Raw genomic sequence first — 10889 nt, 5'->3', positions numbered from 1 at the left:
GCAGGATGCAGAGCCAGAAGGAGACCTGGAGGGGGCACATGGAGCAGGGAGACATGTGAAGAAGCTATACTTGCTTCTTGATCTTGAACTGGTTGAAACAGATGTGGGTGAGAGACCCGTGGGGAGGTCAGACTTGACTGACACTTTCAGACTTGACTGACACTTTTCTCTGGGGCCCCACCAGGAGGTGCCTTAAATTTATGGCAGGCTTTCAGGCATTTACCCAAGAGGGGATGGGTAACTTTGGGTGCTTGATTTGGAAACTTTATTCTTTGTCTTTTCTTTGTTGCACACTAATTTATTAAAGTTCCTTTCCATTAAAGGTCTTATGCACTAGAGTATGTTTTGTCTTGATGTGGTGGATGGCAGAACCTATTTAGAATAGGCAGATTGGGGGGTTCTGAGGTGCCCCCGACCCTGCCCTGTAACAAAATTCCTCCTGGCAGAACCTCCGTCTTTTATAGGACAGACCTCCCTTTAAAGATTATCTGTGGTCCTGTCTGCTTCATACTTTTGTTCTTCAATGAGTTCATCCCTCAGTTCTTTCAGCAGCTCCTCCTGTGATGCAGTCACCCACACTCGCACCCTCCTGGATCTTCTCCCTTGCCTTCCCATCACAGCTGGGGTTGTCTGGACCCTCTCTGGGAGTAGGAAGTTGTGGTCAAATAAGAAATATATTTGGTCTTTTCCTAGGTTCCTGGCACAGAGCTTCCCAAACCCTTAGAATTGCCTGAATGACAGGGGTATCTTTTGTTATCCATCACATGGATCCTCCCTGCCTCTTCCAACCACACCAGAGTTTATGCCTCATCTGAGTCCCTAGTCAGTTTCAGAATGAGGGCTGGGCTAGTGATCAGAAAAACCAAACCACTCATTAGAGGGTTGGGACTTTCAGCTCCACCACCACCACTGACACCCCCCTCCTACCCCAACCCACCCAAGGGGAAGGAGATGTTAGGGGGAAAAGGATGTCCTAAAGCTAATTCCATACAGGCTTTGTGGACTCCACCCCCACCCCAGGCCAAAGCCAAAGACACTGGGAACTCCAAATCCCATCACCACCAAAGGGAAGGTAGCTGGGACCTGAGGGTGGGGATAAGCAGCCAGGTTGATATAAAAGGCAGACACGTGGGCTTTGGGGGATTCCCCCCCATTTTCGCTCTCCGCCAGCTCGCTGGGTCCGGCCAGCTCTGAGAGTGACTTTGGGTTTCCAGGTCGTCGGATCAGGTCGGGTAGGACGCATTAAAGACTTTATTTCCCTGCAGATCAAAACTACCATGAGATACCATCTTACACCAGTGAGAATGGCACATATTAAAAAAACTAGCAACAACAAATGCTGGCGAGGGTGTGGAGAAAAAGGAACTCTTCTGCACTGTTGGTGGGAGTGCAAACTGGTCCAACCACTGTGGAAAGCTGTGTGGAGATTTCTGGACCTACTAAACATAGAGCTTCCATATGATCCAGCAATTCCACTCCTAGGTATTTACCCAAAGGACACAGAAACATCAATTCCAAAGAACACCTGCACCCCTATGTTTATAGCAGCACTGTTTACAATAGCTAAGCTTTGGAAACAACCCAAATGCCCAAAAATAGATGACTGGATCAAGAAGATGTGGTACATATACACCATGGAATATTACTCAGCATTCAAAAAAGATAAACACATGCAATTTGCAGCAACATGGATGGCGCTGGAAGGGATCATGCTCAGCGAAATAAGCCAGAAAGAAAAAGAAAAATACCGGATGGTCTCACTCATAGCAGGAATCTAGAAAACTTAAATAAGGGACCAGGAAAATGAATAACTATAAGAAAGTGAAAATCAAAATCAACAAAAAACTATGAACCAGAGACACTTTTAGGGGGCAGGGGCGGGAGGGGAGGGATTGGGGTCAGAATGGGGGGGCTGCAATTGTATGGGGAATATAACAATAAAATTTATTATAAAAAAAAATTAAAAAAAATAAATAAAGACTTTATTTCCCTATTTTCTCCCTGAGTTGTACATTTTCCTTATTTCCTTTTCCCTTGTAAATAAACCTTTTATTAACCTTTTGTGTGTGCCTGTAGTGGAGTATTCATAAGTCCCTTTTAAGCGCGCGGGTGAGGACCCACAGCCAGGAACCCGTTCAATATCGGGGCTGCTCTATAACAGCTTGGCGCCCAACGTGCTTTCCAAGCTTCACCCGTGGTTGACCAGCCCAAAGTAATTTTTTCTTGTGTTGGTCACCATAAAGCGCATTAAGAGAGAGGGGCTGGAGGTTGAGTCCAATCAATTGATTAAATCAATTATTTAATCAATCACGTGTAATAAAAAATCTCCATAAAAACTGAACAATGAGAGCTTCCTGATTGGTGGGCATATCACAGATGCACCAAGAAGGTACACCCTGACCCCAGCAGGGCAGGAGCTCTTATCCCTGGACCTTTCTAGACCTGGCCTCGTATTTCTATTCATCTGGCTCCTTTATAATAAATGGTAAACATGAGTATAGCATTTTCTGTGAGTTCTGAAAGTCATTCTAGAGAATTGTAAAACCTGAAGTGGGGAAGGGGGAGGTGAAGGGTTGTGGGGACTCCTGAATTCATAGCTGGCAAGGGAGAAGTGCAGGGATACTCAGGATTTGCAGCTGGCATCTGACGTGAGAGCAGACTTGTAGGACCAAGCCCCTTAACCTGTGGGAGTGATATTAACTCTGGGTAGTCAGAATTGAACTGAATTGCAGGGCATCCACCAGATGTCAGAGAACTGGTGTTGGAAGGTAGAAGAGGAGTCTATCTTGAACCCCGGTTGCCCCCCTCCAGTCTCACGTGTGTTTCCTGCTCAACTAGTGTTAGGGGGAAAAGGCTGTCCCAAAGCTATTTCCATATAGGCTTTGTGAACTCCACCCCCACCCCAGGTAGGGGAAAAGGATGTCCCAAAGCTATTTCCATATAGGCTTTGTGGACTCTACCCCCACCCCAGGTCAAAGCCAAAGACAATGGGGTGGGGGTGGAGTCCACAAAGCCTATATGGAAATAGCTTTGGGACATCCTTTCCCCCCTAATGTAACAGGGTGGTCCCCAGGAAAGGGGGAGGTTCCCTGCCCCACCCAAGGGAGGGTGGAGCTGAGCTGGAAGAGGAGAAGCTGAAGAAGAGACTGAGGTAGGAAGCAGGATGGAGGCAGGATACCTGGAGGAGGCGCATGGAACCTAGAGACACGTGAAGAAACTGCGCTTGTCTTTTGGTTGTGGACTGGGTGACACAGATGTGGTGGACTGGGTGACACAGATGTGGGTGAGACCCGTGGGGAGGTGACAATGGCAGCTTTTATCTTGATGTTGATTTTGCTCTTTTCCTTCCCGGCTTGTCTGGTTGTTTGTGACCCTTTTCTGTGGGTTCCCACTGGAAGATGCTTTAGACTTGTGGCAGGCCTTGGGGCCTTCCTCTGGGCCAATCCCATTTGGATGGACTTTTACCCACGAGGGGAAGGGTAACTTTGGGTGCTTGATTTAGAAACTAGATTCTTTGCCTTACCTGTATTGTTTCCTAGTTTTATTAAAGATCCTTCCCATTAAAGTCTCATGTGTTTTGTGCTGATGTGGCGGATGGCAGAACCCATTTAGAATAGGCAGGTTTGCGGGGCTTGGGCTGCCCCTCTCCCTGTCCTATAACACTAACACTAGGCGGACTACATCTACCACTGCTCGCTGCTTGGGCATGGGAGCCAGCCGCTTCCTTCCTTCTACTCTTGAGCGTATGGCAGTCTAGCTTGCCTATCATTTCCCTCCTTGAGAGAGGTGGTCTCTGAAAGCCAGCCCTGGCCTGGCTCAGGGATGCCCACCCACAGCCCACGTCGTCAGCTCCAGATGGGAGCAGAGGGCTGCCACAGCCTGCGCCCCCCCACCCCAACCTCCCTTGGCTTCAGCTCCCAGGCCAGGTTGGAGCCCCTGCTGCTCCCTGGCAGCTATCTGCGGCTGCCAGACAAGGTGATTGCCATGTTTGCACTTCCTTTCCTTGTTTGGAAAGATCTGGAGGCAGGTGAAGCTGGAGAGAAAGCAGGATTGACAGGTTGTGATCAGATTCTGCTGCCGAGCAGTCTAGGGGTGATTGGTGGGCTGCTGGGGGCTGTGCTCCTCATCAGGGCCGCCACAGCCGCCAGACCCCCCACAAAAGCCTGGCCCTCCTTGGCCTCCGATAGCCTCCTAACAAACCTGGCCCCTGCTGGCGGCCCTCCCCCACAGGCAGTCCTGCCTGATGTCTGACTCAGATCTCTGGCTCCGGTACCCTGCCCCGCACTCGGAGGGGCCCGCCTAGACAGCAGTCACGATGGGATTTTTCTCTGCGCCTGAAAAGGCAATTTGTGAGGAGCGGGGCTTTCTCCGTGGCAGGATGCTAAGTGGAGCCAAACACGTGGGAGTGGGGGTGTTCTAAAGAGATACCCAAATTAAACATCCAATCTGCCATGTCCTGTGTCATTCAACGCGACTCATCTTCTGCTGGACTCCCCGCTGGGACGGCTCCCAGAAGCCGGGGGACTTGGAGCGGTGGTCGTTAACAGCGCTGTTTATCAGCCTCCTCCGCCTACGAGAACAAATGGACGCCCCGCGGGCCCCCAGCCCCATTGTCATTCAAAGAGCTTCCGCTCCTGCGCTTGCAGCCCGCAAAACTGCCTTCCAGTCTCCGGGCGGGAGACTGGCGGGAGACGGGCGGGAGACGATTGATTCTGTGGTGATTGTCTGCAGCGAGGGAGGAGACAATGGGCAGGAGGAGGAGTTTGGGGGTTTCTAGAGACCCCTGCGGTTCCAGTGGGGCTCAGGAAGACCCGCCCCTCCTTTCTCACCAACTCACTTTGTCTGCTTCAATGAATCAGCAGGGGGCTGAGGTGGGGTAACTAAGGGGTGGGCAGTGTCTGAGTTTGCACATTCCAGAACCTGGAAGGGGCTCTGACTGCTGTGCCTGCTAGGAGACTTGCCCCAAACCAGCCTGCTGACTGTGACCCAAAGCTGCCTGATTGCATTCAGGCCAAGGAACGGAAGCTCAAGGGTTCAGAGGCAGGCCAGGGCTTGGAAGCTCAGAGGCTGCTTCCTCAAACGTTTGGGAATGGCTTTCTGATGAACCACATTTTGAACCACGTTCTGAGGTCTTGGGGCTTACTTGGAGACTATCCCTATGAGACCAGGATAGCCCTCTGTCCAGGGTTAGGGGAGATGAAGACATTTCCTAGTGGAAAATCAGAGGTAACTGGCCTCAGAAGATCAGGAGAGGAAGAGGAAGCAACTCCAGGGGTCCTGGCTGCTAGTTCCCAAGAGCTCTTTGGAATGGGTTGATGGTGACCTCAACATAATCATCCCCAGCTCACCTCCCAGACCCCACCCAAGTCTAAGGACCAAGCTGCCCTGGCTTTTTACAGCTCATTCTATATATCCCAGCAACCCTCCCCTAGATAAGCCACCACCAACTGGAGCAAAGGAGAAAGGCTGGGGAAGCTCTAAGGGGCTGGGTTTGTTTGGAAGTTTTGTTTTGTGTCAAGGTTAAAAAAAAAAAAAAAGCATGAGTCACTAAGTAAGTTGCTCATGTTTTTTCCTTGACTTCCCACCATAGCAATGCAAAGATGTTGTTATTATTTTCATTTTGCAGAAGTCAAAATTGAGGCTCAGTAAGTTTAAGTGGTTTTTCCAAGCTGACAGAAAGGAAAAGGGGTGGTGAGATGGTCAGAGCCAGGTGGGTTTCCCTGCAGAGCCTGCACTGTGTCTCTCATACCACACGACTTTGTCCACCCAACTCCTAGCCAGAGAAGACAGATAATTAAATGCACACACAGTTCTACACACACACACACACACACACACACACACACAGTTGAAATACTATTTCACGCCATCAAAAAATAAATATACATTTTCAGTCACCTTCTCATAATTTACCACCCTAGAAACTCACCCCCCTTCCTTTGTCTAGCTGCTTCTCCACAATTTATTGTTCTTTGATAAAATGATATATAAGCCTCCGGATTTAACCACTTCTTTGAGTTTTCACTCTTTTCTGTGAGGCCCCACACACATAAAAATATTAACATCAATAAAATTCGTGTGCCTTTTCTTCTGTTAATCTGTCTTTTGTTAGTTTAATTCAGACTCCAGTTACAGAACATAAAAGGGTTGAGGAAAGTTTTTTCTTTCCCACAATGAAATTTAGGCTGTTTTCAGTTTTGACTATTAGCTACATAGAACATTCTCATGTGTGTCCTTTGGTGGATATACGCCAAAGGCACTCCTCTTTTGTAGGGTGCATACCAGGAGCAGAATGCTGGGGTCATCTGTCTCTCCCATTCCAGCACTGGCTGCTCCCCATCTCCTGCCTCTGAGTGCCTCAGAGTTTACAGAACCCCCCTGTCTGCCTAGTGCTCGCCAGCCCAAAGGCGAGTGTGGAATAAGATCCTCTAAGCTCAGCATTTCCCAGAAGGATTCAGCCAGAGGTCTCTGGCCTTGGCTCCTGCCAGCACCACTGTTTGCTCATGAAAACGTTTCATGTGATTAGCCAAGTAATGACATCTTAAAACTGTAGAGCTAATATATTACGTTATAAAACACAAGAGCAAATCTCTTTGACACATACTGGTGATTTACTCTGCCAGCCATAAAGATAATTACATTTCAGGTTGATATATAAAAGGCGGCAGGCAGAGCTTATGAAGAATTAGCATAGCTTTGTGTCGGACCTCTCCATCCACGTGAACCTGTTCATCATTTCTCTCTTTACCCGCCAGCAAACATTGACTCAGCTGGACCTGCCCAGGGACTGGTCATCGCTGCCACTGGAAGGACCTGTAGGCTCTGAAAGTAGTGGAATCACTCAGGTTTGGGGTGCAAGGCATTCAAGAATCCCAGGGCTGATTTTCATGGAACCAATTTCCATGGCCAGGAGGATAGGCTATTCTGAACTGGGGAGTGGGATAGAGCATCGGCACAGCTGAGTAGCTCGAACTACAAGTAAGGGAGGGGTACTCCCCAAAATCAGAATGCTGCAGCCTTGGATGCCAAGCAGGCACTAGCACAGATAGTCCACTACATACCATGGAGACGCTGGGTGCCAGTTCCTAGCCCAGGGCCCGGGGCAGTGCAGGGTTCAGGAGATGCTTATTGAATGACAGGAATGATGCAAGAAAGAACATGTTAGGCACCAAGTAAGTTGTTCGTGTTTTTATTGAGAAAGAGGTGTTTCTTTTTTATGGAGGATGATCAGCTGGTCAAATGGAACCCTGGAGCTGCTAAGGGATGGATGCCTGTGCCACCTCATTGACAGAGAGTGCCTAAGAGTAAAAAGAACACAGCTGACAGCTGAGAAGGAAAGATTCCTAATAGCCTCATTTAAGTACCCACAGCCAGTCACACCAGAACTGAGTTAGGTTTCTGACACTTGCAAATGAAATAATCCTGATGAGTATAATGTTCTAAAAATGACTAACATTTAAGCATGGTGCCATGTGACTTACAAGCACCATATTATTTAATCCTTATGATAATGTTACGAGGTAGGTGCAGTGGGCTGAATAAGTGTTCTCCCAAAATGTTATGTCAACCCGGAACCTCACAATGTGACTTTATTTGGAAATAAGTTTTTGCAGATGTAATTAGTTAAGGTGAGGTCATGTTATAACAGGGTGGTCCCCAGGAAAGGGGGAGGTTCCAGATTTCCTGCCACACCCTAGAGAGGGTGGAGCTGAGCAGGGAGAGAAGAAGCTGCAGAGGAGACCGAAGAAGGAAGGAAACAGGATGGAGAGCCAGAAGGAGGCCTGGAGGAGGCACATGAAATGGAGAGACATGTGAAGAAACTGCACTTGCCTTTTGGTCGTGGACTGGGTGACACAGATGTGGGTGAGACCCGTGGAGAGGTGACCATGGCGGTTTTTGTCTTGATTTTGATTTTGCTATTTTCCTTCCTTCAAGGAAGGGTTTGTCTGGTTGTTTCTGATCTTTTTCTGTGGATCCCCACTGGAAGGTGCTTTAGACTTGCGGCAGGCTTTGGGGCCTTGCTCTGGGCCAATCCCATTTGGATGGAGTTTTACCCACGAGGGGACAGGTAACATTGGGTGCTTGATTTAGAAACTATATTCTTTGCCTTTCCTGCATTGTTTCCTAATTGTATTAAAGTTCCTTCCCATTAAAGTCTCCTATGTTTTGTGTTGATGCAGTGGATGGCAGAACCCATTTAGAGCAGGCAGGTTTTGTGGGGTCTGGGCTGCCCCTCTCCCTGCCCTGTAACAATACTGGATTGGGGTGAGCCTTAAATCCAATGATGATATCTTTATATAACGAGAGAGAGGTAAAGGCAGATGCATCGTTGGAATGATGAGCTACAAGCCAAGGAAACCCAAGGATTGCTGGGAGACACCAGAACTAGGAAGAGGTGAGGAAAAGCCTGTTCCCTAGAGCCTTCAAGGAGTGTATGGTCTTACCATCACCTTGATTTGGGATTCTCTGAACTTGTGAGAGAATACACGTCTATTGTCTTCAGTCACCCATTGTACGGAAATTGTTACAACAACCCAAAAAAGCTAATGTAGTAGCTAATGACTATAATTATTATTGAAGATGAAAAAATTCAGACTAAAGATGAGGTCCCATAGTTAATTTACCAAAGGCGAGATTCAACCCCAAGCAGACTCAGAGCTATTGCTCTTAATCATTAGATGATACAGAGCAGGCACATCTAAGTGCTAGTATCTTTCCTTCTGGGACCATACATATTTTATAACTCTTTACATCCTCCGTGCCTAGCTGGGTGCCTGCCATTTAATAGGTGTTTTGTAGCCATTCACAAGTTAAAATCATTGAGTCCTACTGAGTAGGGCACTGAGAGGACAGCAAGGGATAAGACACAGACCTTGACCTCCAAAAGTTAGGATCTAAAAATAAGCCCCAAAGGAGCACTAATGAGGGAGAGCACTAAGGACTGAGCCCACTGGAGGCTTCACAAAAGAGACTGACCTTGGTTGGGCCCTGAAGAACTTAGGCAAGAAGTGGTGAATGATTGCCAATAAACAAGGATGACAGCATGAGCAGGGGCTTGGAGGATACATTGCATGATACATTGGAGTAGAGAGCTGTACCGGGGAGAGGAAGTGTCAGTGGGGTCAAACCATAGGAGTTGCTGAGGGTCAGGCGTGAACTTGGACATGAACAGGTAGCAGGTTCTTCTAGGCTCAGGTAGAAGCAGTTACCACATGTTATTGCTAGAAACTGACTCACTGCAGATATGTGCTCCCTGCATTTCCCAGCCTCCCTGCTGTCAGGCTGAGCCCTGTGCCTTGGTCTAGCCAACAGACTACAGGTCTGTGCACTTGCTGGCTATAAGCAGTGTAAGTCCCCCAATCTCACTTCACTCTTTGAGCTGCCTGCATTACTGGGAACTACTGGAAATAGCTATACCAGAGAGTCATGCAGATTTTGTATAATTAAGAAACAAATGTGTGTATATAAGGCCATGTAGATGAGAGCTCTTTTGTTACCAAGACATAAGTGTACCCTTTCCTGACTAATACAAGGTACTGAGATGACATTGGTCAGGGAGAGGGTGGGGCACATGGGGTGGAGGGGAAGAGGAAGAAAGGTCAGGGAGGGAGATAAGTATAGAGAGTGAAGGAGGTGGGGTGAAGTAAATGGAGGTATTTAAGGAGCTGAAGGATTCAGTGATGGACCATTGTCTGAAACAGGCCAGACCTGGACTGGAATCAGGGAGGGAAGTTGGGGAGGTGCTGGATCTGATAGCAAATGAGTGACTGGTTCTGTGGAGCAGGTGAAAAATCCCTAAGGAGGGTCAGAGAGTCAGAGAGGTGGTGGGCAGCACAGCCTTCGCCTCCCAGGCTTTCCCTGATGGCATCGGCCCCTTGCTCCATGGCCACTAGTGGCTGCAGGAACATACATTCAGTCTTCTCTTTTTGTCCCCAAATCAATAGCTGCAACCTCAAATGTCTTCTCTTATCACAACAATCCTACCCACATTTACAGAGAGGGAAACCGGCTTGGTGAACTTGAGGTCACAGTCCAGCAGTGCTGGCTGGGGCTGAATGAGCGGTAGACTCCCCAGACCAGCATCCCTGACTCTCAGAGCAGAGACCAGGCTGCCCCCTCAGGGGTCCTCTCCCACCCAGAGGTGCGACCACATCTGGGAAACCCCCAAAAGCCAAGAAATGGCACAGAAATGATAAGGGAATGGCAGAGTGGCAGTCCCTTCTGTTGGGATTCACCTCCACAGGACCTTGTTTTAAGGAGCAGGGCCCACCCCCAGAGCCCTGAGGTTGTCAGAGAACTGCTCCATCCAGCTCTTTAACATCAACCACTTCAACGCTCCAGACCACCCAAAAAATAAAACACTACATTTCTAACCTCTTTGAATTAAGCCAAAGTAACTTGATTCAAGTCACTTGAATGACTTGATAAGTTCTGGACAATTAGGGGTACACAGAAGTTTTTGGGTGAGACTCTCAAGAAAATTCCTTGAGGGGTCTCCCTGTGGTGCAGCAGGTTGAGTGCCGTGCTGTGAAGCTGTCCGCAGGCTCGGCAGTGCTGGTTCGATCCCAGCCGGCGGGTGAGAATCCCACATAGTGCCTCAGACATTTCCTGTCACACCCACTGCTCTTCTCAGCAGTGTGTTTCTGTCGTCTGCCTGTTCTGCTCTCTGCTCTGTCTCTAGTGAATCCTCTCACCCTCCCGCACCTCTGGCCTATACCCCAGCTCTTGTATAAAAATAAATAATAAAATCTTTAATAAAAAAAAATTCCTTGAAAGGGAAATGAACAAATGAGTACAGGTCCTTGAACACTTTGGACCACGAAGTCTAAGAAAGTCCCATGTTAAGGAGGGTAAAGCAGAAGTACATAAGAAGCCTCTCTCATGCCTTT

The 10889-nt window shown here is 48.3% G+C and overlaps 1 long non-coding RNA gene across 5 annotated transcripts in view; it reads right to left on the bottom strand.

The window, feature by feature from the left end:
* Positions 1–7153: 7153 nt before the first annotated feature.
* Positions 7154–10889, bottom strand: part of LOC119240763 (uncharacterized) — a 140475-nt gene continuing 136739 nt past the window's right edge. For all 5 annotated transcript variants that reach the window (XR_008551050.1, XR_005124185.2, XR_008551051.1 and 2 more), the window contains one exon: positions 7154–7298. This is a non-coding gene — a long non-coding RNA (uncharacterized LOC119240763). The remainder of the gene's footprint in view (positions 7299–10889) is intronic.

The sequence above is a fragment of the Talpa occidentalis genome, unplaced genomic scaffold (genome assembly GCF_014898055.3).
Source record: "Talpa occidentalis isolate TD23 unplaced genomic scaffold, MPIMG_talOcc4v2.1 talOcc4.12, whole genome shotgun sequence".
NCBI lineage: Eukaryota > Metazoa > Chordata > Mammalia > Eulipotyphla > Talpidae > Talpa > Talpa occidentalis.
The sequence above is the reverse complement of the archived record's forward strand: the minus strand, read 5'-3'. Positions and strand labels throughout refer to the sequence as shown.